This window comes from Meriones unguiculatus, chromosome 15 (genome assembly GCF_030254825.1).
Source record: "Meriones unguiculatus strain TT.TT164.6M chromosome 15, Bangor_MerUng_6.1, whole genome shotgun sequence".
Taxonomy (NCBI): Eukaryota; Metazoa; Chordata; class Mammalia; order Rodentia; family Muridae; genus Meriones; species Meriones unguiculatus.
Window position 1 is genome coordinate 59,805,111 of NC_083362.1, and position 27,507 is coordinate 59,832,617.

Below are 27,507 nucleotides of genomic sequence, written 5' to 3' on the forward strand. Positions count from 1 at the left end.
GGCTAGGAGAGTGAGGAAGAGCTCTGTGTACTGACTTACCAAAGGGGGGGGGGTGAGCAGTAGGAAGGATGGTTGCTTCCAACTGCTTGTCTCTACTGTTGTGGGGCCTGGTAATGCAGGGAACAAACTAACGTTAAAAAAATTGGGTTGTTTTAGCAACAAGAGAGATCAAGCGTTCTTTCCTCAGCTGAGTTCAGGTGAGAAGAGTGCTGGAACAGGGCACAGTGTGGGGGATGGGTTCAGCTTGTCTGGCTGTCCCATTTGAGGTAAATGGGAAGACTAGAGTGCTTCTGAGGGGATGTAAGTCGCCCCGTTCCTGTCATCCTGTACCCTCAGCAGGCAGCCTCTAGTGACAACTTTCTTTTTTTGTTTTTTGTTTTCTCACTGACTTCTTGTGGCAGGAAAGTACAGTGTGTGAGGACCAGTTGAAGAGGAAGAGATAGTTCGTAGAGAGGTGGTCAGAGAGAAAAGAAGAGAAAGTGTGGGGAGCTGGTCCTTGGAGGACAATGATGGGGCCATAGGGAGAGATCCATGAAAGACTGTGTATGTTAAGCAACCATTTTGATCTCCACTTCCAAAAGGGTGGGAGGAATTCAGAGACAGGCACTGCTGTTCAAGGACACAGGGTAGGTTCTTGAGAGCACATAGCATAATGAAGACTCTTCAGCATACTGGAACTGTCTGTAGGGATTTTTGTTCAAAGATAGGTGACTGGTGAGGTGGGTTTTATGCTCAACAGTTTCTATGTGGCATTCGGTGAGGAGAGTATAGGGTGTTGGGGTCTAAGGGGTTCCCATGATTCCATGCTCTCTGCGCTCTATTCAAAACCTCCAGGCCCTTTACAATTACCTTTAGAAGATGGAGGTGGGGGATGGTGGGAGAGTTATTAGCAATGGAGTTTCATTGAGATGCTAACTTATTCTAGTCACTTCCCAATCTGGTCCCACTCCCGGAGATCTCCTTGACTGCTGTCTTAATGTCGCTGCCACCAACGCCCCTGAGCTCTGATAAGCCTTTGAACACAATCTTCTTGATGATATTGGGAGTCAAGTATCATCCACCAAGTCTCATCTCCCCTGGGGTCACTCTCTCTTTTGCTTTGACAAGAATTAATTGACGACTAGAATCAAGCCTCAAGAACTGCAAGCGAATGAAAGATTTATGCTGTTTAACTTTAGAGGGGCAAAGGGCACTTTTAAGTTCACAGAGCTGACCAGACCTCCATAAGCTGGCTGCTTCTTGAAGGTTTTGGACTGATTTCTTGGGCAAGGATGGTGTCTGAAAACAGGCTTGGGAGAAGCAAGTCTTAACTACTGTTGAAGAGAAGCTTATTTATATTATTGGTTCCATTTTCAAGATCTGGTCATTGACTTGTCTTTTTTCTAGATACACACACACACATACACACACACACACACACACACACACACACACACACACAAAGACATGTCAGGCACCGTCCCATCTGAATCCCACATTACAGTACTTTTAAAAACAGGTACTCAGTGTTCAAATCCCTCCACAATAAAGAATTTCCGCAGGACTGAGTCCGTGCAAAGGAGCAGCTCAAGGCTTCTTTGGTGTAGTGACAGCGCTGAAGGCTAGGTGGCAGAGCGGATACATCATTGAAAACTTGCCTCCATCTCCTTTGGTTTCAGGGGAAGAAGGAGACGCAGGGGCTAATCAAAGTTTTTAACAATGGGGTTAGGTGCATGGGAGAAGCAAAGGCCTGACCCAGGGGCATGCCTGTACTCACACCCTGCCCACTACTCCTGGTGTCAGCACCCCACACGCCGGAGTTACTAAAGCATCCATGTCTCTCTATCAGCTGCTCAAGGTTGACCCTGGAGACAAAGTTCCTCCAGCCTGGAATGCGGCAACTTGGAGTCCAGCACAAGCCCAGAACTTCCCTGGTGAGTAATTAGAATGTGATCCTCATCAACGTGCACGGCACCGTCTCCCTGTACATGTTTTTTTTTTTTTTTTAAATGTTAATTTGTCTGTTTCACGTGGTCAAGACACACAGCTGTCTGCTCAGAACATTTTGCCACCGTGGCTGGGGACTTTCTCAGGAATAACATGGCGCCGCACAAAACCCGCTCACCCTGCCCCACCCTCTCCCATCATCATCTTCTTCTGGCGGATGCCGGCCCTCTCCTCAGGTAGCTCTGTATCCTTTTGCACAGTGGATCTGTAGGTTTTACACGGCATTTCTTGTAGAAAGGAGGAGGATTTCGAGGGCCAGCCCGTGTGCTGCTTTAAAGTTCAAGTTTTATAGCGAGGCTGGCTGCCTCGGGCGACTTAACTGGAGTTGAAATTGACCCCGAAGCTGACTGTTCTAAAAGAGCAGAAGCCAGCGGTGACTCAGAGCCATCCGGTACCCCTATGTGAGCCGTGAATGCGTTCATGGCTTCACGAATTGCCGTTTGGGAGGCTCTGGAGGAGAGCCAGGCAGATAGGGGCAGAGCAGCGCTCCATAAATGCAGTTTGGGCCCGGAGCCCTCCTGTCTTCTCAGATCACGGGACCCTGGCTTGTTTCTACAATAGGCAGCCCAGAAGCCGTGTTAATTTTGGAAAATGAGATTAACCAGGAAAAGTGATCCGCTGTGACTTAGAAGACAGGGTGGGGAGGTCCAGCTCTAGGGGAGAGAAGGAGAGAGAGAGAAAAGTGAGTAGGGATATGGACTAAGAGGAGAGAGACAGAGGATTAACCGCTTGAAACAGGTTTAATGTGATGATCTTGAATATGAAGAGGCCAAGTAAAATCACAGAGCTGAGTGGGGGCTAGGTTTCGGCACAGTTCAGTGGGGAGACAGGACAAATTTGTGGCAACTGTGAGAAGATGGCCTTCCTCAAGCCACCTTCCTTTTAGCCATTAGAACATGGTTACAAAATAACAGACTTTGGACTCTTAAACGTACATTCTGGGGACTGGAGAGGTGGCTCAGCAGTTACCAGCATGAGCCGCTCTGACAGAGGGTCAAAGTTGGATTCCCAGCACTCATATCTGGTCCAGCTCCAGAGGGATCCAGAGCCCTCTTCTGGCCTCTTCAGCCATCACAAACATGCACCCCTCCTCCTCATCCATTGTAATAAAAATAAAAAGAAGTCTTTAAATAAAATAAGTTCTGACTCTTACCGTTAGCCTTAAAATTGTACACACCCTAAATGTGCAGAAATATTTTAAAGTATTAATCCCAAACCGAAATTCACTTAACAACTTTTAAAGAAAACTCAAGTGAACAACTCAAAACAGCCATTTTAAAAATCAAACATTCTAGCATAATACAATCTAGTGATTGTCTTATTTCCTCATTTGATGCTGAGAAAAGATGCTGGGAAAACGCTGTCTTCACTTTTCATAATGAAGCCGTTTTGCTTCCCCAAGAAAAGAGGGCCGTGTGTGCGCACAGCAAAGTCAGAGCCGCTGGGTAGTGCACAATAGTCTCTGGAATTCACATCTCTGTCAAACCCGTCAAAAATGTAAATAAAGTCAACCAAAGTGCCCAATTATACAAAGCCAGTGACAACGCTAATTTGGTATGTTGGTTGGTATTAGGCTGAGGTCTTGCGGGAAAATAAAGCAATATTTGTGATTGCGATTTAACTGTGATGGTGTAAAGTTTTTGAGTTTGGTACGTGATGGCTGAGGTCCTGGTTGATAATTACTGCTTAACTGATGCAGTCCTGCCTTACACAGGGTTTTTCTCTGTAGCCCTGACCATCTTGGAACTTGCCGTGTAGACCAGACTGGCTTTAGACTCAGACATCTGCCTGCTTCTGCCTCCTGAGTGCTGGCACCAAAGGTGCCTGGTTTCATAGCGGTTGGTTTTAAAGCCAGTTTGCAGTGCAGATATGGGGTACAGTCAAAATTCCTACCAGAAAATTCCTTACATCACGTGAGAAGCAGACCCCTCATTCTCACAACCTGACTCTGTCATGCAGTCTTCACTTGAGCCCTCTCCCCCCATCTCAAGATCCTGGCAACGGGTGTGGAGTGGATCACTTGGCTTGGATGTTTTTGGAAGTGGAAAATGTTGTCCTACAGCAAAATTAGAAGGTGATCAAGCAAGATGATCTAAGGCACGTTCAGTTTTCAAGATCATTAGCAAAATGAAACACAAATGCACACCCTTAATGCAACTCCCATACACGTATGAACTCTGTTTCTTAAATGTGAGTCCTGTTCCCCACACATGGAGTCACAGAACTGAACTGAACTGAAAACAGATGGCAATAGTAAAAGATGTCTAAGATCTTATTTATTTATTTACTTATTATTTATTGTTTATGCTGCATTCTGCCTGCATGTGTGCTTGTGCACCAGAAGAGGGCACCAGATCTCACTATGATGGTTGTGAGCCATCATGTGGTTGCTGGGAATTGAACCCAGGGCCTTTGGAAGAACAGCCAGCGTTCTTAACCTCTGAGCCATCTCTCCAGCCCCTTTAGTGAAAGATTCCTAAGAGTGCAATGAGTGAAAATGAACTCAGAATCAAATGTGTAATGAATCTAACGAGCTTCTGGTAGTGCTCACCAGAGTTGCATCATGGGACTTTACCACAGCTCTTTGAACACGCAGCGTGCAGACCTTGCATATTGTATTGTCACATACACTGTATGGAACACATGAGCTCAGATTCAAGACATTTGTATACGACAAGTTACTCTGAGTCTACTGCACAAGGTGCTTGAGTGCACACACACACACACACACACACACACACACACACACAGAGTTTTTTTTTCTCCTACAGGAGCATAGTGGTTTCACTATGGAGAACAAAGACTTTTAATAATTTCCCACCATCTTCTCTCAGCCTCAAATGTCTGTATCTTCGGCTTGTACTGTGTTAGAATGTCTTATTTGAAAAATGAGTGAGTTTTTGGCTTGAGGTTCCTTTAGAAAAATTGTTGAGTGAGTTTTGGGTTGGGATTAGGACAGGTTTTCTAACAGTTTCTGAAATGGCTGTAAACATACTTTTGCCACTTAAAAAAAAATCACGTTGTTTCTAGGGTGTGGTGTTCTCAGCGTTTACAACTGTGAAGTAAAAACTAGCGATCAGCTCTTAGAAGATGCTGTAGGTGGCACGTGTCCTTCAGTATCAAGTGTCAAAGTCCAATTCTTTATGTAAAAAGGTGCAAACATCTCTCTTTGTCTCTATGCAGAATTTCTTTTGTCTTTCTTTCCATTTTGTTCTCTCTGTGGGTGTAAATCCACAGAATTCATGTGCAAGTCACAAGACAACTCATGGGAGTTAGTTCTCTCTACTCTATGGATACAAGGAATAAAATTTAGGTCACCAGCCTTGGGAGTAAACACCCAAGATGCTGGGCCATCTCCCCAGGCCGCTTCGTCTTTCATAAATGAGAAATTAAATATACATCAAATAGTTGTTTTAAAATTATTATTATTAGTTTTTTTGTGACAGGGATTTTTCTCTGTGTAGCCTTGCCTGTCCTAGGCTCACTTTGTAGACCAGGCTGGCCTCAAACTGACAAAAATCTACCTGCCTCTGCCTCCCTGAGTGCTGGGATTAAAGTCATGCACCACCATGCATGGCTCTTTTTTTATGATTTAGTATCACTAGATATTTGACTTGTATACTTATTTTATATACCTCTATACTCAAGCAAATAGGGGCCACAAGAGTATAGCAAGATGTCCAAAGGAAAGAAGGCCAAGGAGAAGAAGGTGGCCCAGCCCCTGCTGTTGTGAAGAAACAGGAGGCCAAGAAGGTGATCAATCATTTATTTGAGAAAAGGCCCAAGAACTTCAGCATTGGGTCAGCTATCCCGCCCAAAAGAGATCTCCCGTGCTTGGTCAAATGGCCCTGCTACATTAGGCCACAGCAGCAAAGGGCCATCCTCTATAAGCGGCTCTAACTACCTCCTGCCATTAACTAGTTCACTCAGGCTCTGGACTGGCAAACAGCTACCCAGCTGCTTAAGCTTGCCAACAGGTACAGGCCAGAGACAAAGCAGAAGAAACAGAGGCTGCTGGCCGGCGCTGAGAAGAAAGCCTCTGAGAAAGGAGTCGTTGCAACTAAGAGAGCACCTGTCCTTCCAGCAGAGGTCAACACAGTCACCACCTTGGTGGTGAACAAGAAGGCTCAGCTGGTGGTGATTGCCCATGATGTAGACCTCATTGAGCTGGTGGTTTTCCTACCTGCCCCGTGTCGAAAGATGGGGGTCCCTACTGCACCATCAAGGGAAAGGCCAGCCTGGGGCGGCTGGTCCACAGGAAGACTGGCACCACTGTAGCCTTCACACAGGTTAACTCAGAAGACAAGGGTGCTCTGGCTAAGCTGGTGGAAGCAATTAGGACCAATTACAACAGCTACGGTGAGAATCCGCCGCCACTGGGGAGGCAACATCCTGGGTCCTAAATCTGTGGCTCGTATTGCCAAGCTGGAAAAAGCAAAGGCTAAAGCACTAGCTGCTACACTACTAAGTTTTCTGTGAATATAATTACAAAATAAATATAATTACAAAATGAAAAAAAGAGGCCACAACTAAAAAAAAAAAAAATTTAAAGACTCTGTTTACTGAGAGGGTAGTTGGACACAAGCCCGAAATCCTTGGAGGATTTCCAGATGGGTGGGAAAGAAAGAAATTCTGCTGTAGGACACACTAGTTTGAGAAACAATGGTCTACTTGCTTGATCACTGATAGGATTATTCAAGACGGGAAGCATGCATGGTGTTCCGTGATTTCTTCCTTGGTCCACAACCATCAATGTCTCTGTCTTTAACAACACAAACACTATAAGACCCAAAGTTAGGCTCACAGTTTCTCAGACCCCTGAGGTTCCCAGAACCCCAGGAAGCCTATCTACAGATCTTTGGCTCCAACTCCTGGCCTACCTATGGGCCTGAATGTATTCAACTTAATTGGGCAGTGAATAGCTTTTAAACCATCTCAGACCTGTTCCTCTGGGAGTTCCTTTTAGCTGTTCTCTGCCACACTGAGATTCCATCCATCCATCCATCCATCCATCCATCCATCCATACATACATACATACATCCATACATCCATACATACATTCAAGGAGGAGAGGAAGGTGGGCTTTTTCCTCAAGCCTTGAGCTTTGGATATCATTGTTGTTTCTTTTTGGTTAAAAATCTCAACTTTAAGAAAGTTGAAATTGGTTAACAAAACTACATTATTGGTTCATTTATGCATTTTTATAATACATAGTTTCTGTTGTTAGGATGAACTCTACCTTCTGACACTTAAAAAAATACTATGAGGGTCAAGGAGATAGCTCAGTTAGTAAAGTACTTGTTTTTCAAGTATAGGGACCTAAAAGATAGGAGCTTGTGGCACATGTCTGTAATCCCAATGATGGCAAATGGAGAGTGGGGACAGGCAGATCCCTGGAAGCTCGTGGTTACTTAGTCTAGTCCTCCTGGTGAAGTTCCAAGCTAATGAGAGACCCTAGCCTAGAAGATGGAAGGCACTGAAGAGTAATATATGAGATTATTTTCTGATTTCTGTATGCATACTCACGTATGTATATACTCATAGACACAAGTGCACTCTCCCATATAGGAATATGTACAGACACAGACACACAGACACAGACACACACACCAGCATATTGCAAAAACATTTTTTTTTTTTTTTTTGGCCATCATCTCATGATTATCATGTCTCTTAATTGAATGATTTTCTCTTGTGCTTAATTTCATCTTGCATTGTTTTATCCATCATAAGCATACTAACATAGCATGAGCTTTATGTATTATACCATGTATATATAGAGATACAAAACATATATGTATCTTCTTGCTGTATGATAGGCTCCTATCAGGACTGCATAACTGACATTTACATGATGAAACTTGCCCAACAAGGTGTTTCTCAGAATATAAGTGATGGATGACTGTATGATGAAAATGTGGCTTTTCAGTGTCAGGAACAGTGTTATGTCTACAGACCATCCCCTATCCTACACCCTAAAAAGCGCACTCCTACAGCCGGGCCTGGTAGTGTAGGCCTATAATTCCAGTCACAACAGAGGCAGAGGCACTTCAAGACACGCTTAGGTTACAGATTGAGTTCAAGTTCACCCTGGGCAACGTAACGAGACCTCCTCTCATTTTATGGCAGAATGGTTTCTCATTGTATGGAGATATCACATTTTGTTCGTTCATTAATTAGCTGGTGGAAATGTGGCTTTTTTTTTTTTGGCTTTTAATAATCATGTTGCTGTGGGTCTGAAGAGATGGCTCAGCAGTTAAGAGCACTTGCTGCTCTTGCAGGAGACCTGGGTTCAGCTCCCAGCGCCCAGATGGTGGCTTACAACCATCTGGAACTCGAGTTCCAGGGTACCGGTGCCCTCTTCTGACCTCTGCTAGCAACAGGAGTGCACATGGTGCGTATACGTATATGCTGGCAAAACACTCATACACATAAGACAAATTAAAAAAAAAAAACTATGAGAAAGTCAAGCTGCTACAAACGTTTATATACAGTCTTGTGTGAATACGTATTTTTATTTTTCTTGAGTAACATACCTATTGCTGGTTCATATGGTAACTAACTCCTCTCTTCGCTCTCTGAGGAGCTGTCAGACTGGAAATGACTGGTCTGCTGCCAGCAGCAGCACCTTTGTGTAGTTCCTGGGGCAATATATACCAGGACTCCAATTTTCCATGTTTGCTAACACATTATGCTCTATTTTATTATACTCGTCCTATTGGGTGTGGCACAGTGTCTTTCTTTGGTTCTGATCTGTACTTGTCTGCTAAGAATCTTTTTATGTATTTATTGGCCATTCTTTGGAAAGAAGTCTACTTAGATCCATTGTCCTTTTGAAATTGGGCTGCTTGTCTTTTTGTTGTTGAGTTATACCAGGGTACTTTTTGATTATGTTTTTTTTTTTTTCATATAGCTGCTTGCTCTTCTTTGTCATTACAAACTTCCCAAGTAACTGTGAACCCTTTTGAGTAACTCAACAGTCAACTGCTTAGGGATTCCCATTGTGCTTGTTAATCCTGCCACCTTTGCCATAAGAGGTAATATAGGACAGGAGCTATGTCCTATCTCTCTTGTTATGGTCTGGTGGTTAGAAGCAGCCTGTAAGTCCTTCAGCACTCATAGAGAAGGGATTGCACAAGAGCTTGGGTTTATCTTAGAGTTCTGCCTTTCACAGTGCAGAATAGGTAAAGTCCGTTTTCGTTCTAGGGTTGGCCATCACTAAAATAACAGGGCTGACCTGGAAGAAAGACTGTCTCAGTTACAAAATGGACTAAAACAAAATATAAGCAGACAAAGATGATGGAAGAACATGGGTAAGGAAGCTACCCTGAGTTATTTTTCAGGATTCCCAAGTTCTATAGTTACATAAAAGTCCAAGGAAGCCATCAGAAAGCAAACTAAAGTAAACAGTTACTTGCTGAGTTCCCTTTGGGGCCAGGCACCTTGCTTTACTTGGTGTTACCAGGGGCACGTCAGTGAATGTGGTTCCTGGTTGCTGGACAATACAGTTTTCTGTGGAAGAGTGGACACAAAGCAGCACCTCCTTACAGAGATGCGAGTAGCTCACCTATTGGCCACAAGAGCCTTTTGTGAACTTCTCATGACACCTGGAATGATGTCCTATTTCTCTGGTTATTTAGGACCCTCACCTGGTCTCCTGACTTTCCTAGAGAATATGACTAACTCCAGCTAAGAAGGTATAGATTGTTGTTGTAGGCTGTGCTTTGATATTGGCTGACATCTGGTCAACCTCACAATAATGAAGCCACTCGGAGTAGCAGTGCAGAAGTGAGGCTTGACGGGTCTCATGAAAAATTAGGTTTTCCACTTCTGACTTCCAGGGGTTATTCACAGTGTGAGGGAAGTGAGGCAAGTGGGGAAAGGCATTCAGGAAAATTGATGAGGAGTGTTTGGGCCAGAGCCTTTTGGAATCAGTTCTTATCCCGAGGCTGGCCCAGAGCAGTCCAGCTTTCCCTTGTGCCTTTGAAGTGTGTTACCTGGGTGAGGAGCTAAGCCAGCTTGGCAGGGTGGGGAGGGAGGCTGTGTGGTCTGGCAGAGAGCAGAGCACAGGGGCAGAGGGACTGAGCTCCAATCTGTGGCTGACTCACAGCACCTCTGGCTAGGCACTGCATGGTTGGGTCCAGCTGGAAAATGGGGAAGAAACCCAAGTCAGGATCTCACTAAGAAATCCAGATGTCCTTCACGAGAACAAACAGGCAGCTTTCTTTTCTCTCTCTGGTCTCTTTTTCTCCTCATGTGTGTTTCTAGGCCTCTATCAGACTATGTATGGCTATTTTCTTCTTCTTTTTTCTCTTCCTTGTGCTTCCTCTTCGGGGCTTTATTTTGATTTCTGTTGCTGCCCTTGTCCTTGAGAATGACTGTGCTGAGCCCACAGTGGTCCTGCTATCAGCTTCATCATACTTACCTTTGACTTCCCAAAAGTTTGAGTGAAACTTTGGTTTGCATGCCTTTCATCTAGTGGGTCTGGGCTGGCTTCTGCCCCTCTTCCTTGGCAATAGAAATGTTGGGGCATGGAGAGAATAGAAAATACTCTTTACCTGGCTCTGGAAAGGCACTGAACTAAGGGTTCTTTTTCTGCATGTTGCTGGAACAACTGAAGAGCTGTTTTTTTTTTTTCCTGTACCACCCCCACCTCTGCCTACTGTTCTCAGATTTGCAACGTTTCTTCCCTCCTCTTGCACTTTTTCATTTTCTGACATTCCTCTGCCTTCCTATTCCTCCTCCATTAGAGAGATCTGAAGAGTAGATCGCCCTTTAAGGACACATTTCATCTGAGTCTGTGGAGGAGAAGCCTTGTTCAGTGGCTGACTTTGCCATTGGGGAGCACATAGTAGAGGCCAGGGCTGGGCCAGAGTACCTCTACCAATCGAGTGACCTTCATACTATTTTTTCCCCTTTAATCTGTAAAACAGGAATATTTTAGTTTACTGTGCAGACTTGCAGGGCTTACAAAGCAGGACAGTTCTTAACAGATTCTTAGAATACAGGACAGTAAGTAGGGGCTTCTGACCTAAAGTTCTGGTTTTCTTGGGCAGTACTTGGCTTCTGCTCTCACTGTATTCCCTTAACTAGCTGGGTTTCTGTTCTTTGTCACCCAAAGAAATTTGCTTTATTCAAACATCTTCCTAGGTCTTCTGATTTTGAGCAGTGCCTGGATTTCATAAAGTCTTTCCCCCATTGCTGAATGTTGGGATTTTGTGTCTTCAAGGAATGCTCACCCTCACAGTGCCACATGTTAAACATTTGTTTTCTTGTTAGTTTTTCATGAAAGACATAAATCACTTACAGGGATTTTCTGGGGTGTCAAACACTGTTCTCCATATTGCAGTTTGAATACTTCTTTTGATTTTTCTTTCTCCAAGGGAGCCTTGTGGCTCCATCTACTTTCTTTAAATCACTTGGGTTCTAGGAATGCTGAGATCAATTTTTTCCCTTGCCTCTAAAGACTGAGTTTTTCAGAGAAGAGGCCTGGGACCTACAAACATGGTATTATTTTATTTTATTCTTTTCAGCACTGGGTGTTGAACTGAGGACCTCCTACATACTAGGCAAGAGCCCTACCTTAACCCAACAAGCTGACCCATATCACCAGCCCCTCATTTGTATTCCTGTGGTGCTGGGGATGGAACTCACAGTCTTGGTGCATGCCAGAAAAGCACTCTACCAGTGAGCTATGTTTCCTGTGTCCACAATCTAACTTTAAAGTTTTAAGACATCTGGTGATCATATAAGACATTGATGTTTTGGGTCTTTATGGTATCCTTTTGAGAAGTCATGAGACATTCACAGGCACCGTCTCTTTGGTATATCCAACAATACCTGGATGGTTAGGTGAATTTACTCTGTCCACCTTGAAACTGAAGTGAAGAAGGCTGGCTACAAGGGTGAATCTCCAAGGCAAGTCTGCTTTGGAGACCTGGAGGAAATGCTTCCTCTCTCGACCTTCCCAGGCTAACTAAGGAGCTCTCACAAACACTTGAGTTCTGGGTAGAGTCCATGTCAGAATGAGTCAAAGACATGAAAGAGTCTTGTTCACACATGCCCAACAAGAGAAGAGCCTGGAGGAAGATGCTTCCAGGAGTCCAATCAGGGAGTTGGGAGATCTTTTTCTTCCTTTCTGCTATGCAACCTAAACAGGGTACAGTCTTCCAGGTTGTCTGACATTCTGAGACCATATTTCCATGGTGATTTTCAGTTTCTACAGAGCATAGTGTTGGGGGCCATTTGTAATAAGCACACAAAACTCCTCTGGGAAGGAACTGAGCAGCACTGTGATGTTACCCTAGAAACTAGAAAAAAAAATCAGAACTATTTCTTTGAATTCTTTCTTTGCACCTGTGAATTAAACTTTTTAGATGAGCCAATCATGTCAGCTCAATTCTTAACCCAAACCTTCTCTCCCAGGACTAAAGCAAAGGAAGAATTTAGAATGGTTAAGAGAATAATAACCATCTGGGATGCCAAAGGCCATTGAGATTTTGTGGGTTTGAGCATCCCTTCCTCCGTATTCTTTGAGTCATGGACCACATTCCTGAGTGAACTTTGCAGCCAGGCAGATGGTTGGAGATCTGAAAAGAGTCTTTTGTTCCTTGGATCTGTGGCTGGGGTAAATTTCAAATGACTCTGTGAAAACAGGGAACATTCAACAGCTCAGGGTTACTTTCAGGAGGAAAAGTGTCTATTTCTGTGGTCTAGGTGAGACCACCTCTATGAGGTACCTTGAGCTAGATGCCTTAGGGATAAGAGAAACCTTAGGATGCCTAGTTAAATTTGAGATTCAGACAAATAACAGATTTTAGTATACACCTATCTCATTCAGCATTTTTGACATACATAAAACTTATTTGTGGTTTATATAAACTTCAAAACAAACTGGGTATCCTGTATTTTGTTTGTTGATTCTGGCACCTCTTCCCAGAGTCCTAGCATCTTTGGTTTCCATGGAGATGAGATGCATATACACTTGCACATGGGAAGCAAGATACCAAAGAAAATGAGAAGGGTGTGTCGGTTGCTCATTTGTGTCATGATGGGTAGCCAAGACTGGGTTGGAGGTCATTTCAGTGTTTCTAGTTTTCCTATTTTGAATGATTGTTCAATTACTAACTTTGTATTTTCAAATCCTTCTCAGCTCCCCAAGGATCATTGGAGAATTCTAACATCTATCCAAGACTTGACCAATTGCTCTTAATTAAATTTCCTTCTAGGTCATTTGGAAAAATGAACAAAGCGAAAGTCTTTGAGAAGTATGTAGCTCCCCACCACCTTATGATTCCAGACTGTTCTCATCACACTCTTTCTCCTCTTTGGAGACAGAATGTAAGGAAAGAGCTGCAAGAACTTAGCATAATTGGGGAAAGTAAGTCCTTTCTTAAAAGCACAAACCCCAGCGCAAGGAGGGGATCCAGCAACAGCTTCAGGAGTGTGGCAAGCAAAGGTTTTAGGCTGGGACTTAGGGAAATCTGGCAAGGCTTGAGTCAGTCCTCGGCAGAGGAGGGATGGAAGACTTAACGGAGCAGAGCAGAGCTGGCTCTGGGTTGTGCAAAAGGGAGGGGAAGAAGGACTTTTAGCTGCTGGCTGAGTCCTGGAGGTTGGAGAGAAGAGGGCCAGCACTACACGTTGCAAAGAAGTCTGACCAGTTGCTCAGAGCTCTTCGGATGACCTGGAATAGTGGCACCTGGATCCTTCTGTTTAAGACACATCCTCTGGTGTTCTGAGGCTAGTGGTCAGAGGACTTGGCCAGAATTAAGTAGTGTCAAGTGAGGGACAGGGGTGAAGAGGCAGGCAAGCTACAGTTCTCCAATTATAGTGAGCTCTTCCTGTTTGCAAGGGGCAGGACTACTTTGGAACCAAATGTTCCTGCATTGCCCAGGCAGGCATCTCCTCCTCTCTTTCTTGGCTAACTTGTCTGGGGACTTGTGGGTCCCAGCTCTAATTCTAAGAGCATGCTACTCAAGAGAAAAGTACAAGTGGACCAAAGAGAAGATGTTCCAGGCCGTGGGTGTGGTCAAGCTGGAGGGCTCACCTACAAAGGCAGGCTTTCCCTCGCTTTTTCCCTGCCTCTGTCTTCCGGCCAACCTGAACATTGGCCAGTCCTCTGCTGACCCTTCAAAGCATTCTCCTTTGCCACATCTTTAACTCCTCTTTAGATAAGGACATAGACAAAGCCAGACACTCTCTTTGTTTCAGTATCCTCTTCTCAATGTGGATGGTACCTCATCCATCCCTCAGCCTCACTTAGACCATCTATCTCTGAAGCCCAGGCTGATGGAAATTAGACTTAGAGTGAAGAATCTCTATAAACCTGGGCATGGCTCACACCTGTAGTTCTAGTCCTTGGGAGGGAGGCTTAAGGTATGCTGTGAGTTTGAGGCCTATTTGTGCTACACAGTGAGTTTCAGACCAGCTTGAGCTATGGTATAAAATCTGTACCAACAAAACAAACAAACAAACAAACAACAAAAAACAAACCAAAGCAACAACAAAAGCTCCTTGCAAATATTCTTGGGATTGTCTCTGATTTTCCTATTTCCTTAAATTTGGGTATTCACAAAGATTTTGAGATATTCCTTTGGAAATGACAAGAGTTTAATGCTCAGAAAATTGCCCATAGTGTGTGTTCCAAGTTGTAGAGATAATAGATAACCTTTTATTTTTAGAATTTATTTGTGTGTGTGCATGTGCATATGTGTGTAAATAGAGTCCAGAAGAGGGTGTCAGATCTCTTGGAGTTGGAGTCACAGATGTGAGCCATCCAACATAGGTACTAGAAACGGAATTCTGGTTATCAGTGAGAGCAGGAAGTTGTCCTAAGCATCGAACCTCCCTCTCCAGCCCTGACAGTAGATACTCGCCAGTGTCTTCTTTGAGCCTGTCTACATGAATATGCATTCTCTGGTGAAGGAGAGAAAGGGGACTTATAAAGGTTATCATTCAAGAGAGAAAGGTCCAAGCCACTTGGTCCCATTGTTTGAGGTTGCAATGCTTGTAAAAAAGCAGACTCCACTCTTTTGCAGCCTACAGATTTTGTGCCCAGTGCACTTTGCTAACCCATCCCTTCCTTTGGGAGTATGTTGCCCAAAACTAGGAGAGGAAGAAAAGAAGAAGAGATGGGAAGGGAGAGACCGGAGGAAGAGAGCGAAAGAAAATTGCACCGTCATAAAAAGTTTGGCCTCTTTCCTCCCCCTTGCTCTCATAATTAACTGGTTGGTGTAGCTGAAGAGAGGGCTCCTGTTGAGTTATAACTTGTTGAGCTCCAGTCGCCTGGCCTCTAAACTGGCTCAGCAAAGGAGCAGAGCAGGGCTCTCTGTGGCCCTGCCTCCCCTGTCTTGTTTGAATTCCCTGCCTTGCAGGGTCTGTGAGAGGTCTGAAGGCTTTATTGTTCTCTTTTCAGAAGCCCTTCCCCAGGGATGGTGTGGAGACTCCAGGAAGGGATTGCTTGAAGCATGCTTCTCCCCAGTGCTGATTCAGGACCAACTCCTCAGAGGCCTTAAGGGAGCCTTGGAAAAGGGGCTGAAAAAGTGAAGGAGAGACCAAGGACCAATTGTAGTCTGCCAAGAAAAGGTGTTTCTTCATCTTCCAAGACAGCTTGTGCCCACACAGCCTGGAGGGAAGAGCTGGGCTTCTAGTGAGATGATTTCTAGAATTTCCCTGAAACCTACAGCTACTTCATTGCCGTAAGCCTCAGTTTACCTGTCTGGAAAGTGGGCAGAACAGCAATGCCGACTCCTTAGAAGATCCTTTCAGGGCAGCTCCCGCGCAGGGTGGGCATACACGGACGCTTCTGTTTCTCTTGTTCTTCTGAGAAACCATGTGACTGTACTGATGGACAGGGAATATGTGCCTTCTCGACCCACTCAATGCTGAGCTGTAGACAGATTTTGATTCCAGATCAGTGAGACCTGGAAATGAAGGCACTGCCTTTGTGGTGAGCCTGAGTGGGGCTCAGCCTGAGTGGTGGCCATCAATAGAGCACTGACTTATATAAAGTAACCACTCAGTAAGTGCCTCCTAGATGAAATAAAAACACGTGACATTATCATTCGCTTGCTGTGTATCTGTGGTGGAGAGTATGCCATATTCTATATGGTATCATAGTCTATATGGTAAAATATACCATATGCATTCACCTATAGGATCCTCATAACAATCTTGCCTGATAGATGGAGAAACTTGGAGGCCTGGAGAGCTGACCCTGAGTCATTTGGAAGAACGAGGAAGCTGAAGATTCTTAGAGAAGTATATGGCTTTCCCCACACACCTGCCTTCCTTTTTGTGCTTTGAGAGAGATCGCTCTCAGCACACTGCCCCTTCATTGGAGAAGTGGAAGAATGTGAGGGCAGAAGCCATGGCAGCTCAGGTAGTCAGCTGGTGGCGGAGCTTGAGACACAAGAACATTTTCTGCCTATAGGCTCTGAGTTTCTTCTTCATAAGGTTTTGGTAGAAAGGCCTCTTCCACACCCTTCTTCTTAGATCCCTAGATTTCCAGAAATTTTTTTTTTTGGTCTCTCTCTTTCTCTGTCTCTCTCCCTGCTGAGGGTAGAATTTTCAGAACGGCCATCTTGGAGCAAGTCTTTGGAGGTCACAGGGGACTAGTTACATGGTTTCACTTCTGCTTCATCTGTGGGCCTGCCACCAACTGCCAAAAGGTTCTGTTCCCCTGTGCTTACTGGCCTCACTTGCATTTGGGTTGTAAACTCATTCCTTTTCCTCAGATAGTTCCAGAGCCCAAGAATTAGCACTGTCACTCTGTTTTGCAGGAAGGTGGGTTGTCTCTGAGGCATTTCACCAATGTGCTTCTTCTCCTTCATCTCCTCTTTCATCTTTTCTTTCCCCATCCGGCCTTTTCCCTAAGTTCCATGTGTCCTTTAGGGACTCTTGAGAGAGTGTGTATTCCCTTCTGCAGCTATAATAAATGAGCACAAACATATCTTCTTTCTTGTCTGGAAGTCAGAAGTGAAAGGAATCTAAAATTAATATTTAGACAGGGATTGTTTATTCTGGAGGTTCATGGAGGAGAATTAGGTCTCATTTTGTAGCTCAGGCTAGCTTTGAAGCAGTGGCAATCTTTCTGCTTTGGCATCACATTCTCTCTGCCAAGAGAGAAGACTCCAAGATGGCCGTAGTGGGGCTCACAAAGAACTCTACTGGAGACTTTCTTCTCCCTTAGCTTTTACTTCTTTTTGTAATCTGGTGGAGGGGTGGGGAAGTGGAGAGGTGGGGAATGGGTGCAGGCCTGTGAGTCTTGTAGGTGACATGAGCACCCCGATTCTTATGTGCTTCTGTTCTCTGCTTAGAAAGGAATGTTTTAATCCAGAGGCAATAACTGTAGTTTGTATACAGAACTGATAATACAGAATTAATTTTTCTGTATATATATTAATCAATACAGGAAATTATTATGGCAGCCATTTTCTTTAACCAGCTAGTTCCTCAATAATTGACACAGAGAAATTTTGATTTATTATTAAGCTGTAGGTACTATGTTGGGCAGATTCTGAGCTATTCTAATCCTATTATCTTTAAAACCCACATAAAAGCCAATCACTTGCCAATCAGATGACTTCTGGGTGGTTTCTGCTCCATCAGTACAGACTGAGGACAGACTGAGGACAGACTGAGGACAGCTCATTGTGCACACACTTCCTTTCTTCTCGTGCTCCTAGTCCATCTCTTCCAGACACTGAGCTCCTTTCTTTTTCTTTCCTGCTTCATCTTCTGCTCCCTCTCCCCAGCCTTGTGGTCTCCCAATCCCCAGTCTAAGAACCTAAATCCCGCCTACCTCTTCTAAGAACCTAAACCCCGCCTACCTCTCTTCTACTCAGTCACAGGCTTCAGCACCTTTATTAACCAATCAGGGATAACTGGGGAACATTCCTTACATCACGTGGATACAGGAGCTGGTTCAACATTCATAACAATGACTGTGGCATGGTGGTAACCAGCTCTCAGGACACTGAAATCAGCATCTGAAAACACAGTGCATAGGGTTGTCCTTCAGTAGTCGTTAGTAGGAGCAGGAGAGCTTGAGGAAGTGGCAGTGTGCCTTTTGAGACTGGGACATCACAATTTTTCTCTTGTTATCTGTTGAATACTCTGGGGACAAAGTACTGTGTCACAAGCACTCTCCATTAGCCCAAGACAAGTTCACAGAAGGAGCTGAGGTGCCCCACTTTTGATCAGCATCATCTTCCCCCCTGTTACATGGTTATCTACTGTGCAAGCACACCCCTCAGGCCAAGTTAGATCCTCAGACACCACAGCACCACCCAGTACCTTCACTCCACTTCACTTGTGAGAGACTCAGAGGCCAAACTAGCTAGTTAGGGCACCTACCAACTTCTCCTCTTGAGATAATAAAAGTTTATGTTTGTTTATAGTTGCCGAGTATTAGGCAGAGATCTAAAAATCTAGACAGGGTATGCTCTGAGCTCTGGCTTTGCTTAAGGGGGGTGCAAATCACGATTTGACCCTCTACCACACACATTCCATCCTATCCAGTTAGCTTCTCCCCCTAGAGCAGAGAATCCAACCACACTTCTGAGCCACACCCCAGATGGACTATTTTATCTTTTTTTTTTTTTTGTGGCTCCAAAACCTTTAGTGTTTGTAATTGACTCTCTGTAGTCCAAACTCCTTACTCTGTCATTCCCCTCTTCTTGCCCCAAATCACAGCCCTTCCACTCTCATGTCTCACAATGTCTGGCAGACCCTTCAAGCCTGCTCAGACCGAGTGACTCTCTGATACTGTAGTTTCTTTTTGGTTTGCAGTTTTCCTTCATCTGATGCAAATCAGTGAACCTAATACAGAGTGAGGCTCCGCTTGGTACCGGGAGCCAATGACTGATGCATTTATGTGTGGTTCCTTGGTTCTCACAACAAGCTCTTTTCCCCCTTCTTTTATAGATAAGGAAACTAAGGTTACGTGGCCTGTTCAAAGCTCCAAGAACACCCAGTGGTGGACTCTGCCCTTGTGCCCCTGCTCAACCTGTGACCTTGAGTTCGGTGTTTTTCCATCACACCATATTGCATCTGACTCATATTTTCGTGGAATTTTACAGCTCAGAATGCTCCTGCTCATTTAAGGTTTTTACCGAGCCTCACAACAACCCAGAGAGACAGAGGGAGCAATCGCTCATCCCATTTTACAGATGGGAAACCTGAGATGAGAAAGAGGATTTTCCCCCTGAGCGTCAAGGGTCAGAGTTGGGATTCCCAGCCTTGATCTCTTTCTGGACCCAGGATTCTTTTCTAACTTTCTGTTCTTGTACATCTCCATAAAGCAAGTATGAATTGTTGTGAGATGGCTACCAAACACAATGTGCTGAATGAATACTTGTTTATTGGTAATATTAGGGATGAAACCCAGGGTCATAGACAGGGTAAGGAAGAGGTCCACCAACTGGTCACATCATTAGTCCAACTTTTAAATAAGTTCATTAGTAAAGGGTACAAAGGGGGAGGGGGCTCAGATATCTAAGAAATTATCCATGGTGATTAAATGAGATCAGTGTTTTTAATATTGAAAATTAAGTTATTTTTAATACAATATATTATGATCATGATTTCCCTCTCCTGTCTCCTCCCAAATCCTTCTCACCTCTCCAACCTTCCAAAAGAGCCAAAACAAAACATTTAAGGTTCCATATTCAATCACCAGTACTGAGAGGGGACTTGAAAAATGTGTGACGAGGTCAGACACAAGAAGGGAACTGATGGAGGAAAGGGTCTACTGATCACTGACTGTGGAGGCTGCAGAATGAGCGATGGTGGGGAATCCCCAAGCTCGACCCACATTTGTTTGTGGCAAAGGGAGTGTTGCTTATTCTTAGGAGGCAGGGTGCTAGATATGATGGGACATGGAGGGCCCAGGTAGCCACGCAGGATTCAGTACTCAGGCCATGGTTAGTACCCAGGCCACTAAAACAGAGCACAAAGGTGGGAGGTGCCTGTGTGATGCTACTTTTGTTCTTCTCAGTTTGACCTCTTTGTTTGAGCCCTCAGTGTTCAGCATCTTATCCAGTGATGAGCCTATTCTGCAAAGAGGTTCTTTGAGGGCAAGTGATGCATGCTGAGGCTTTGTGAGAGGCCTCCCAAGTCATTCTATTCAAGTACCTGTTCTACACCCAGCATCAAACCACTAGAAGGCATGCAACTTGCAAGTGCTGCATGAGAGAATGTGTCATATGCATGGATAACCCCTCTTCTCACAGGAGTCTCCTCACTCTGCAGGATTCTAATGTCTTCTCATCTTGGAATCACTAGCATTCCAGATCCCCCTGCCCTGTGTTGCCAAGGACTCTTCCCACCTTCTAACCCCATTTAAGCTAGATCCACTAGATTTATGTCCTATCTGTTGGGAGCAAAGCCCAAGGCCAGTTACCCTTAGCCTGGTTTCGGAGCACAACTTTTCATTGAGATTCAGAGTGAGTCAGAGATAAGAGAGAGATAAGAGACTTGGAGACCGGAAACATGGGAGCACCGGTGCCCTTGAGAAGTGAGGCATGTGGTGGTGAACGGTGAATTTGGTCATGGTCAGCATGGAGGGGCCCTGAAGCCTCCATGTGAAAGCTAGGGAAGTGGATGAATTCTGACTCTGCCACACATGAGCTGCCAAGTGTCACCTTGAACAAGTTTTTTCCTACTGTGGGCCCCAGGATCCTCCCTGAGGATAAGGTGATATGTCTTCATTTCCTCCTCCTCTTAAGGATTGTATCCTGACCACTTATCAGGCATTTGGCTGATATGATAACCGTCATCAAAATATAGTTTCTGCAGTCAGAGGTCATGCCATAAGCAAGGGCGGCCCAAGCTAAACAAAGCAACGAGCAAATAGGTTAACAGGTAAGGTAGGAGGAGATGAATGTGATAGAGGTATGTACCACACAGTGAGCGAGTGAGAGAGGCTGGGCTTGTCTTAATGAGAGGTAAAGGAAGATATCTCTCAAGTGGCAACATGTAAGCAGAGACTTGGACAGCAGGAGGGAGCAGCTCCATGTGTTTGTCTGGAGGAGTCGATTTCTTCCAGGAAAAAGAATTACATACAGAAAGCCTGTAAGAAGACATTTTGTTTGGGATATTTGAGTTACAGCCAGGAGGTCAGGTAGGAACACAAGAACAGACAAGTTGTAGGTGGCTGGGTCTACAGAAAGGCCCTTGCTCACATCCTGGTGACTGGGGAGACCGTGGAAGCATCGAGAGCAGAGGAGGAATGCGGTCTGACGTGTGTGTTGAAAGGATAAGTCAGATCCCCGCTCCCTAAGCTATGGGCTACTTCCAGCCTCAGGGCCAGCCAATCCAGTTCAGTAGAGGAACTGCCAGATAGTGCTAGAATCAGCCCCTTGCCAGAAAGGCAAACTGTGCCCCGAGCTGGGGTAGAGAGCTGGAACATGCCTGCTCCTGCCTCATCCTGTCACTGCCCTGGAACCTCCACCGGAAACCTTGCACATGGGTGCAGGAACGCAGCGTCAGCTGACACGTCGGCTCTTGCCTCCAGCTGGAGTCCACAGCAGCTGTTAGGTCTGGGTGTGAGGTAGTCACTTGGTCACTTCTGGGTTTGACATCTTAACTCCTCTCTAGTGAGCAAGCTCCTCTTGAAAACATATCTTTGGGCCAGGTGAGATGGTTCAGCAGGCGAAAGCCCTTGCCACACAAGCCTGATGACCTGAGTTTGATCCCCAGGACCCATGGTGGGAAGAGGGACCCAAATCCTGAATGGGATGAAGGTGCATACAGTACCTTCCCCCCCCTACACACACACACACACACACACACACACACACACACACACACATGTTAATACAATTTAAATTTAAAAATTAAAAAAAAGTTCCTCTCCTTTTAAGAATTCTTCTCTCTTCTAATTTCCTCCAGCTCCATCTTAACTTATGATTCCTCTTTCTTTGCTGTTTGTCCATCTGTTAGGGAACATAGTCTCTCTTAAAGCTAAAGAAAAAAAAACAAAAACAAACCCAAACTAGCTGGGCAGTGGTGGTGCATGCCTTTAATCTCAGTGCTCAGGAGGCAGAGGCAGGAGGATCTTCAAGAGATTTTAGCCAGCTTGCTCTACATAGCTAATTCTAGGTCAGCCAGGGCTACACAGAGAAACCCAGTCTGGAAAAAACAGAGACAGAGACACACACACAGAGGTGATGGGCATTAGAGAAGTCATTCTAAGAAGGAGCCTTCTGAAACAGACTTTGGAAGTTGAACAGGAGAGAGATGTACAGGAGGAAGACTAGAAGCAAAAGGATGGGAGATCTATGCAAGGCTAGAGGAGCTTTGGAAAATCATGTGGTTAAATGCCAAGTCAGATTAACTTCAAGTGGAAAAAAAAAATCAGGCGCATTGGTTTGGTCTAATCTTGCATTTTTTAAAAAAACACTAATTGCTACTAAATAAACACAGATAATTTTCAGGTAATAAATGAGGTTAAATATTTATGTTACATTCTGGTCAAAGGGTAAATAAAACAGGAAAAGAAAAGAAAGGTTGGGGTCAGAGTTAGGGAATTTCCTGTTTAGATAGAATGGTGCCTGGCTACTTGGAGACATTTGATCCTTGGGAGGAAAGAAGGTCTGGGAAGCCAGCTTGACAAGACTCCAGCTTTACTGTACTATCTCACAATCCAAAGCCAACTACCTCTCAAGCCATTTCCTAGAAATGGCTTTGTTCAGTGTTGAGGAAAAAAAAAGAGCTTTAAAAAGAAGGGTCTGAATCACCCTAACAAAGGTGGTATTTGCATATTTTCTCCTAAAGGGTTTACACTGTAACAGGGAAATGACATCATCAAGTCATCACAGTTTCACCCCTGCTTTCTCCCCCAGATCCTTGCTGCTATGTCAAAGGAGGAAGAGGAGGCCCTGGTATAGGAACTAGGCTGTTAGGTGATCACCTTCTGGTTTCTGGTCTCAGTTTCTTATGTCAGGCCCACACAGGAGGGATGTCTGTTTTCTTATGTTGATGTCATCCAGGCTACCGTGCAAGCAGGCTCTACCTTTTGTAGACTCTCCAGAGAAGAAAACACTTAACCAAAGCTTTAGTCTGGGGAAACATAAGGAGTTCCTGATATCTAACACAATTCCCTTCAGTTGTACTTGGGCCTTATGCTTTTTGGTTCTGTTTTTAGTTGGCACAAAGAACAGGTAATTTGCCCTGATGGCTCCTACTTCAAGGAGTGTCTGGAACTTTCTTTTAACTGATCATATTGTATGTGTGCATATGACTCTATTTGTGTGTGTGTGCATGCCACTATTTGTGTGTGTATTATATGTGTTTCTAGGATTTAGTTCAAGCCCTTATTCATGCTGAACAGTACTTTGTCACTGAGCCATACCCCTAAGCCTGGAAAACTTCTATTTTATTGTCTAATTCTATATTTTAATTCCTATTTTATTTATTCTTCAAGAACTTTATACTGTATTTTTAAAAAATCATATTCTTTCCCTTTCCCCAAGTCCTCTCAGATCCTCTTCTTCTCCCTGCTCACTCAACTTCATATTCTTTCTTCCAAAACATAAACCTCAGTCAAATGAAAAAACAAAACAAAACAAAACAAAAAGACCAAAACACCAAACCATAACAAAAGAAAGTACACACACACTAAAACAAACAAAACAAACAACAACAACAAACTGAAACATGGAATCAATTTTGTGTTGGTCAGCCATGCCTGAACATGAGGCCTGCCCTGAAATACACCGGTTGATATATCCATTGTCACTCCAGGGGAGAAAATGATTTTCCTTTTCCCAGCAGTCATCAGTAAAGTAACAGATTGTTTCTTAGGGAGGGGTAGGACTCGGTTCTCATGTTTCCTTTTCCTTGCTAGGTTGTTGTCTGCCTTGAATTCATGGAAGTCTTTTGCATACTATCACAGTCTCTCCAAGTACAGTCCTGATGTGTCTAGAAGATGCTGTTTTCTGGAGTCTTCCACCACCTTTGGCTCTTGCAATTTTCCTGCCTCTTCTGTATAGACCTCCAAGCCCAAGAGTGAAGGTTTGATATAAAAAGTCCACTTAGGGCTGGCTGCAGGTCTTATGCTCATTAGACAATTTTTAAAACTTGATTGTTTCCTCTTGCAAATCAGAAAGTTAGGCTATTCTGAAGCTGGTGGAGGGGTGATTTCTGCGAACCAGAGGAGGTGCAGGTGAGACAATGCGGACTCAACAGATCTTTGTTGAGGGCTCACTTAATTCAGAGACCCAGTGTAGGTAATGTAGAATGCATAAATCAATTATGACATGGTCCCTATCATGAAGGGGCTTTTGGAAGATGTCAAAGCATACAAGCTCCAAAGCAAGATTTCTACTCAATAGCCATGAGCAAATCCTTGATAATCCATAGTATTTCTTAGAGAGTATAATCATAATATTAATATAATCATGATATTATAGCAATGGTATCTGACTTTTTGTGAGGTGCTTGCTATGTGCAAGAGACCTTTCCCCAGGCCTTCTATTCATCAACGTGCTTCTCCTTACTAGAGAAGCTGTGGTTTTGTCCTACTAAGGAGGAGAATGAGTCATAGAGACACTGAAAACTTGCCTAACATCACACAGGAAGAAAGCAGAAATATTTAGGATGTGAATCCAGATAATTTAATATTAGAATATACATGATTGTCTTTTGGAATTTAGTTAAATTAAAAACTTAGATTTATTTTACTTTTTATATGTGAGATTGTCTTGCATGTGTGTATGTGTGCATACCATATGCATACACTACTTGAAGCCAGAAGAGGGCATTGGAGCTCTTGGAATTGTAGCTGCAGATGGTTGTGAATTACCAAGTGGTGCTGGGAATCAAACTTTAGGTCTCCTGCAAGAGCAGCAAGTGCACTGACTGCTGACACATCTCTTCAGTCCTATGATTAAGTCTTAAAGGGGGTAAAGGCATTTTTATTTTATCATTACAAGATATGGGGCGGATTCTGACATTTGTGAATATCCAATGGTGTCTTAAAGAGAGTGGAAGACCATTTACTATTTACAAACTCCTTGCAACTATAAAGCAGGGCTCCTGTACCTTTTTCAACTGAAGTGGGGACTAACATGAATCCTTTGATTTATGTTTAGAAATATCTAAATAGGTCCTGAGTCAGAATGTGGGGGAGAGAGCTGGAAGTTGGAAGACCAGTCTTTGCATTGCTATGGGCCCTTAGACAAGTCACTTCCCCAATAGACTTTTGTCTCCATCTCGAATTGAAGGGCTATGGGACTCAATCTCTAGATCCTGACCAGCTCCAAACTCTGTTGTTTGTGTGCTTCTTGTGTATAAGGGACACAAGCGACTCAGTTAATATAGAGCATGGCCAAAAGTTAAAAAAAAAAAGATTTTAGAGGACAGGTCTGCTGGAATTACATGCCTGCCTGTATTACCAGGATCTGAGACCAGTCTGGTCTACATAGTGAGGGCCAGGGAATCCTGGTCCACAGACTGAGACACTGCCATTTAGGATGCTTATTTGCTTCAGTTGCTACTAAGGAGGGCAAAGAAGAGATAGACTTTTCACAGACCCTAAGAAGATAAGTCCAATGGACATCTTAGGCTTCATGTCAACTCCTAGTTAGGGAAGTGGGGGATGTCTCTGGAAGAGATTATGTTGCCTGCTCTCTGATCACTTCTGCCTGAAGGGATTTCCCTACCAGGCCACAGGGGAGGAAGATGAACTCAGTCCTCATGTGAATAGATGAGCTGGGGTGTCTGAGTAGGGGGGTTCCCCTATTCTGAAGAATAGGGGCAAGGGGATGCGGGAGGGAGGAGCCTATGACCTAGATGTAAATTGAACTACTTAATAAAAAAAAAAAAAGAAATTTATTCGAGTGCCTTACAGGCTGTCATCCAGCTAGTCCCAGCAAAATAACTGTTACCCATTGGAAAGTCCAAGCATACTGTTATTCTTTTCACTACATGAAGCTGAATGTCTTTGCTGGTTTTCAGTACGTGTCAAAATCTGGAAGAAGTAGATTCTAATGAGTGATTAGATCAAGCAGGCAAAAGCATAGGCTTCTTTCTTTCTTATCCTTTCTATAGGCTGCCACCAGAAAATTTAGGGTGGGCTTTTCCACCTCACATGATCCAATTTACTAGAAATCATCCCTCACAGGTATGCCTGTGTCCAAACTTTCAAGCTGACAACCAAGAATGGCCATCACAGACATTCCTCTGTTAAATCACACAAGCCAAAACAAACACTTTCTTCCCAAAGTTGCTTTGCTCATGGTGTTTTATCACAGTAACAAGGAGTAACTAAGATACTGCCTCTGATCTAGGATTAACCATGTTTCCTTCTGCTGAGCTTCATGGAGCATAGAGTTCAGCCAGTGAGATATTGGGGAAAGAACTTGAATTTGCATTAAAAAGATTGGACTCAACCTCTCCACTTTGATCCCACTAGCTATATTATTGTCAACACATGCCTTGATTTCTTTAGGACAATTTCTTTTCTTTAAAGAAAAATATGCCTGCAATTCCCATTATATAGAGTTGATGACAGTCATCTTGGATTGCATATGTGAAAATGCTTGTCAATGTGGTTATGACATAAAAAGAATTGCTGGTAGTTATTTTTACTTGTGGAGATCTTAGCGTTTGTGTGATTTAACATTTTGAATGCTTATTTGCCAATCTCCTTGAGATTTCAAGTTAGCAACAAAAGCATGGGAAGTGAAAGGAGAGATAAATAAGAGAGGAGAACTTGGGAAGGCCATGAAAAGACTTGCAAGTTTTGAAAATTGGGAGCTGTGTGATTGATATTACATACGGAGAACAGAACTTCTCGTCCAAATAGCAGTTTCAAGGGAAAATCATCACAGGTCTTTTCTGACATGCAAGATCACTTGGTCTCCCCCACGGGGTTTTTGCTCTTATCACACCCTCCTCTTCTCCCCATCACCCAAATATCCCTACACTCCTCTCTGTTTTTTATTTTTTTATTTAATTACTTCTGTTATGGTCTAGCTTCTACACCCTGGAAAGAATTACCAGTGACTAAAAGTCAAGGATTGAGAGAATGGAGGTAAATTTCAACAGGTTCCCAGAACTCAGAGTTTCCTCCTGCCCAAGACCTAAGCATCCATCATTGCTGACAGTTGCTTGCATGAAGAGGTCTTTTCTTGCAAATCCCAGGTGTTCCAACAGGAGGGCAGCTTGCCTACAGCATCTCCACACGTCTAGATGGTTATCTGAACACGTGCACCTGCAGCTCTGAACACACCTCTACATAAATTAGACAAGTCCATCACACCCAAAGCTAGTTATTCCAACAGCATATCCCATCATGCCTCAGCCACTTTGCTTACTACCACACTAAGAAATGTAAGCATGGTTTTCCACTATCTCACAGAAAGACTCACTAACGGACAATGCCAACGACTTGGTTCTTCTGAAATGTTGGCTCTTAAATGTCTATAAGGAAGGACTGAATGTGCTACTTACTTTGTTCTCCTACTTCCAGTTGGTGTTCATTAAAACACTGTAAATAGATCTATAAATGAGCC

General features: G+C 43.9%; 1 long non-coding RNA gene across 2 annotated transcripts in view; it reads left to right on the plus strand.

The window, feature by feature from the left end:
- LOC132648088 (uncharacterized) overlaps nucleotides 1-27,507 on the plus strand; it is a 33,982-nt gene that overhangs the window by 2,025 nt on the left and 4,450 nt on the right. Inside the window, exons 2-3 of one of the 2 annotated variants that reach the window (XR_009586465.1) lie at nucleotides 1,829-1,913; nucleotides 15,402-16,034. This is a non-coding gene — a long non-coding RNA (uncharacterized LOC132648088). Of the gene's footprint in view, nucleotides 1-1,828; nucleotides 1,914-15,401; nucleotides 16,035-27,507 lie in introns of those variants that run through there. The other variant, XR_009586466.1, reaches the window with a different exon arrangement.